Source organism: Pelodiscus sinensis, chromosome 2 (genome assembly GCF_052426305.1).
Source record: "Pelodiscus sinensis isolate ZL-2025 chromosome 2, ASM5242630v1, whole genome shotgun sequence".
In the NCBI taxonomy this organism is placed as follows: domain Eukaryota; kingdom Metazoa; phylum Chordata; order Testudines; family Trionychidae; genus Pelodiscus; species Pelodiscus sinensis.
In genome coordinates, this window is record NC_143053.1 from 243240391 (window position 1) to 243246564 (window position 6174).

Genomic DNA, 6174 nt, shown 5'->3' on the forward strand with positions numbered 1-6174 from the left:
GACACTTTAGGCAAATGATGGCATAAATTATATTTCACCCCCACTCTGTTCTAAAATTGGATTTGTCAATTTTATACATGTTCAGTTTTTTTGATTGAATCACTTTGGTATATATGGTCGTGCCAATTTTCTTCCACAAATTGATCTGAGGAAGTGAGTCTGGCCCATGAAAGCTCATCACCTAATAAACTATCTTGTTAGTCTTTAAAGTGCTACATAGTTCTGTCTTTTAACACGGCTGCATCTCTATCACTAGTCGCAGTATAGGGCCTTATTTTATTCAGCTAAATATTTATAATCTGTGGAACTCCTGCTGAATATTATTGAGGGCAACAAGGTCAGATAAAGTTAGTATCAGTATATTTTGTGTTTTGTATGAATAAAATTGCTTCAGCAGTTACACTAATATGGAGCCTGGAGTGGGTATGAGACTAAGTTGACTATTGGTGTATTCTGGTGTTTTAGTAGCTCCAGTATTTTTTGTTAAACGAGAGTTAAGATATTGAAGCCCAAAATTTACCTTCCCTTTATAATTTTACAATATGTGTTATTTCTGGTAGTGGAGGCATCTGTTTACACACGTGGATACACCTTTGCAAACATACTGTGATTTTAATAAATGTTGCATTTCAATCTTGGAAAGAATTAGTTTAAAATCAAAACATTCTGTTAAAAAACATTTACAGCTAGTACGAATAATATTGAAGGTTGGACACATTTGGGACTAGCCTTTATACCTTCAAAATACATGTAAGAGTCAAGCAGTCCTCACTGGATGAAATTCACCCTTGGTATGTGTCATAACTTAAATTCCAGTTTGGCCCTTCACAGGAAATTTAATAATTGACTAGGCATCATCTGATTAAATCAATGCTTGTTCATAATTTTTCAGTGACCAATGGAAAAAACTGTCCAATTATTTGCTGGCAGGATTATTTATAGAGAATAAAGCAAGTATTCTTTGAATAATTTTAAGTGGAAAAATGCCAAAATTAGGGTCTTTACTCTCCATGCAGTGATTAGAGCTGATTGAATTATATATAGATAGTTTCCCTAATTTTTTGTATTGTCCTTACTCAGGCAATGTTCTGACTTCAGCAGGAATATTGTCTAAATAGTGACTATGAGATTGGGACGCGAGGGTGTGTTGAAAAGGTTTCTTTATGAAGCAGCATCTTAAATTCTGAATTTCAGTGAAATCCCATTTTCACCTTTTCTCTGTTACTTTGCCTGGTTTGTGGAATTGCTCTGTACAAAAATTAATCCCCTTCTCTCTCTATCAGTAGAGGGTGCTATGGGAGTTTTGTGCTTTGCAGCAGCCTTTTTGTGTATGCATAGTTCAATCTAATTTAAGAAGAACTGACTATTCTCCTTCGAGTGGTCCCCGTGGGTGCTCCACTCTGGGTGCTGGTGCGTCCTCGCGCCGGCGACCGGAGACTTTTCTAGCTGTTTCTGCCGCGGCGCGCAGGCGCCGTGGCGCCCTCTAGTGTTGTTCGAACTGAAGGGCGCCTGCGCGCGCGCGGCTCCTCAGTTCCTTCTCTACCGTCCTCGGCAGCAGACGGAGCTCTCTCTCTGCCAATTCTGTCAGAGAAAAACAGTTAAAATTATCGTTTTTACCCCCCTCTTTCCTCACTATCCAAGTTCTTAGACCCCCCCTAACCAGTTAAACCAAAAAAAAAAAAAAAAAAAGTTTTTCCCCGGTTGCGGTTCGCCGCTTGTTCCCCAGCCCTTCATGCCCGGCTCGCCGGGCTTTAAGCGCTGCGAATCATGTCGGGACGCCATGCCGGCGTCCGACGGACACTCTGCGTGCATTAAGTGTCTCGGGGAGGCACACCAGACGCAGAAGTGCCAGCACTGCTCTAAGCTAACAGCCAGAGCGCGACGTGACAGAGCCAACAGACTCACGACTCTCTTATACGAGAAGTCGCTCCGTCCCTCCTCAGACGACTCGCCTCAGCAAGCTAAGGGTATGGAGAAAGATCAGCCTCCTACCCATTCTTCCTCCGCGACACCAAAGTCCGCTCTCCCTCTGGCCTCAGCTATGTCCTCAGGATCGCCGGTGAGCACTGTGGACATGCCGGGAACCTCCGGTGCGCCGCGGTCTAAGACGCAGGCACCGCATAAGAGAGCTCATTCTGAGCCGAATCAAAAGGCAACGGCACCGGCCGCTTCGGCACCTAAGCCGTCATCGGCTCCGACGGCACCGTCTATGGAGCGCTCGGTACCGAAACAACACCTAACGGCACCGGGCCCTGCACCGAAGAAAGCCCACACCGAAAGCCTATCCAGTAAAACCTCGGTGCAGAGAGGTACGTCGGCACCGACATCACCGCCGAAACCGCACCGTTCGGCACCCTCTCAAAGCCGGAGCCGGTACCGATCCCCGGTGCGGAGTCACACCTCGTCGGCACCGCCATCCCCGGCTTCCTCCATCCATTCTACCAGATCACACCATTCTTCAGCTAGTGGCATCGGAACCGAACCTAGAAGCAGATTCTCATCACAACATTCCAGCCCTTCTCAAAGACTTCCATCCTGGCAAATGCCTGCGGTTCAGTACGCATACCCTCCCCCCCGCACCAATGGTATCCACACCAATACCCATATCCACCACCGCCATACGCCACACAATGGCAACCGTGGAGTCCACACCCAAAGAGGTCTCATCACCGACCCTCATCTACAGTCTCTAGGCCACCTCCAGCCTCTCCTCCTGCTACCACATCCGCTACAGAGCCAAACTCTCCTGCTCCTTCAGATGGCCATGATTCACTTTCTGACGGCGAGACCAGATCTCCGATGCATAACTCCTCTTCCTCCCCAGACGAAGCGGTCACCACTGATGCCCCACCGTCGGGAGATGACACTAAAAAGTTTCAAGAGCTCTTTAAACGAGTAGCACTAGCTCAAGAAAAAGATCTTCAGGAGGTCCAGGTCAAACAATATCGACTTCTCCGCTCACTTCAACCCCCAACAGCTACCAGAATCGCCATCCCGATGGATGAGGCTATTATGGACCCAGCCAACAACATTTGGCAAACGCCAGCGTCCATTACACCAACAAACAAGAGAATAGACCGCAAATATTTTATCGCTCCCAAGGATATGGACTTTCTGTTCACCCATCCACCCCCTAACTCCCTGGTAGTAGATTCGGTCCGACACAAGGGTAAACAGCCTAATTTAAGATCAACCCCACAAGACAGGGATCACAAAAAGGTGGACATTATGGGCCGAAAGGTCTATTCTTCTTCCACACTACTCCTTAGAGCGGCCAATTATACCGCTATGCTGGCAGACTATGATAATGCCAATTACGCGAAGCTCCAGGACCTTCTTCAACATCTCCCGGAGCATAAACGCCCAACCCTCCGTAGCATTATGCAGGAGGGCCTGGCCATTTCACGCACAGCTTTACAGTCAGCCATGGACGTGGCAGACACTGCGGCTCGAATTACAGCCTCCGCAATAGTCCTACGCCGAATGTCATGGCTACAACCCTCTGGCGTCCCTAGGGACCTTCAACAAAAGGTCGAGGATTTACCCTTTGATCGCACCAATCTATTTGCATCCAAGACCGATGAGGTGCTACATTCTATGAAGGACTCCCGTACAACCCTTAGAACTCTAGGAATGTACACTCCTCCCTTTAGAAGGAATAGATACCAGCCTTACCAACGACCCAGGGAACCATTCCGTCAACAGCCCAAATACGATTTCCGTAAACAAAGACCACTTCGCCGTAGACCTCAGCGTCAACAGCAACATGCCACACCTCATCCCCCGGCTGGCAAGCAGCAGGTTTGAAGGCCTGGTCGAGAGCCAGGAGGCCAATCCGTCGACCCTCCCGATAGCTACCCTACAATTTCATTACCCCCTCCGAGCCTTTTTCCACCAATGGTCCCTCATTACCTCGGACAAGTGGGTTTTGAATCTAGTTCAGTCTGGCTACGTCATCCCCTTTACCTCTACCCCGCCCAACCACCCTCCTACCCTTCCCTCTTTCAGGGACCCCTCTCACGAAACCGCACTCCTACAGGAGGTCTCACGCCTCATTCAACTGGGCGCAGTAGAACACGTACCAACACAATTCCGCGGCCGGGGATTCTACTCGACGTACTTCTTAACCCAGAAGAAGACAGGAGGCTGGCGTCCCATTTTAGATCTCAGGCGCCTCAACAAATACATCGCATACCACCGTTTCAAGATGGTTACCCTTTCAACTATCATTCCCTCTCTCGACCAACACGATTGGCTTTCGGCTCTCGACCTTCAAGACGCGTACTTCCATATTACAATTCATCCTGCTCACAGACGCTTTCTACGATTTATAGTGGGTACCCAACATTACCAATACAGAGTACTCCCGTTTGGCCTTTCTACGGCTCCCAGGGTATTCTCCAAGACTCTATCAGTTGTAATGGCCTTCCTCCGACGCCAAGGCATCATAATATTTCCATACCTGGACGATTGCCTCATAAAAGCTGCGTCTTTCCAAGAGGCAAAGGCCATGACAGACACCACAATAGACCTCCTACTCAGTCTCGGATTCCACATAAATTACGCAAAATCCACTTTGCGTCCCACACAGAAACTGGAATTCATAGGCGCCCTCCTCGATACAATCACAGCAAGGGCCACTCTTCCCGATCACAGGTTCGCAACGATATGCGACCTTGTCCGAGCAACACAGGCGGCACCTACTGTCACGATCCGCCATTGCCTCAAAATCCTAGGGCACATGGCCTCTACGACTTACGTCGTCAATCTCGCCAGACTCCACATGAGGCCCCTTCAGTCCTGGCTCGCTACGGTATACAAACCTTTCAGAGACCAAATGAGCAAGCATGTTGCGATCCCACCTCGCGTTATCAACTCCATGCTCTGGTGGACAACCCCTCAAAACATGCTACACGGTGTCCCCTTTCAACGTCCAGCGTCTACTCTAACACTCATAACAGACGCATCACTCATGGGATGGGGGGCTCATCTGGGAACCATCACAGCCCAAGGCAAATGGTCGTTCGTAGAGCAAGCACTCCACATCAACATTCTCGAGCTACGGGCAGTCAGATACGCATGCCAGCATTTCACTCAGCACATAGCTCACAAGACCATCACCATTATGACGGACAATACCACATGCATGTATTACATCAACCGTCAGGGTGGCGCTCGCTCCCCTTCTCTATGCTCGGAAGCCACCAAATTTTGGACCTGGTGCCTATCCCATGGGGTCACCCCCTCTGCAGTATACCTTCCCGGAATACTCAATGTCACAGCAGACACCTTAAGTCGCACATTCATGGACCAGCACGAGTGGGAGATCGACAAACGCGCCCTCACACCGATCTTCCGTCTTTGGGGCCATCCAGAAGTGGACCTTTTCGCTACAAAGAACAATCGCAAGTGCCACCTCTACTGCTCCAGGGGAGCCCTGGGCAGGAATTCCCTCGGAGATGCCCTTTCCATCGCATGGAACGCCTCCCTTCTCTACGCCTTTCCCCCCCTCCCACTCCTGCACAGAGTCCTAGACAAGATCAGATTGAGTCAGGCACGCGTGATTTTGGTGGCACCTGCTTGGCCCAGACGAACATGGTATCCTTACCTCCTCAAAATGATGATAGCAGAACCGTATCCCTTCCCTCCACGCTGCGACCTCCTCTCACAAGATCACGGTCAAACCCTTCACCCGGACATCACCAGGCTGAAGCTCCACGCTTGGCTCCTTCATGGCTCCATGATGTCGAAACTGCCTGCTCAGAACAAGTAAGGCACATATTAATTAATAGTCGCAGATGCTCTACTAGGAAGACCTACCGCTACAAGTGGACGCGTTTTTCCCTATGGTATGCTCAGACTCATGCAGACCCACCACACCTTGCTCCAATACATGACTTATTGGACTACTTACTCTCTCTGAAACATTCCGGTCTAGCACTTAGTACTATCAAGGTCCATGCCGCAGCCATAGCAGCTTTCCACCATCACCCTCCAAGCTCTTCTTTCCTCGCTGACCCAATAACCAAGCGCTTCTTCAAAGGCCTGCAGAACACCTTTCCTCCGGTTCGTCCACCAGTCCCCATTTGGGACCTGAACCATGTCCTCAAAAGCCTCACAAAACCCCCGTTCGAGCCGATAGCAACCTGCTCGTTCTCTCATTTGTCGATGAAG

The 6174-nt window shown here is 49.3% G+C and overlaps 1 long non-coding RNA gene across 1 annotated transcript; it reads right to left on the bottom strand.

Moving 5' to 3' along the window:
• Positions 1-1355: 1355 nt before the first annotated feature.
• On the bottom strand, positions 1356-5746 carry LOC149525452 (uncharacterized). The gene is made up of 2 exons (XR_016348983.1): positions 5609-5746; positions 1356-1581 (listed from the first exon to the last, which is right to left on the bottom strand). It is a non-coding gene; the product is annotated as an uncharacterized LOC149525452 (long non-coding RNA).
• Between the last annotated feature and the right edge of the window lie 428 nt (positions 5747-6174).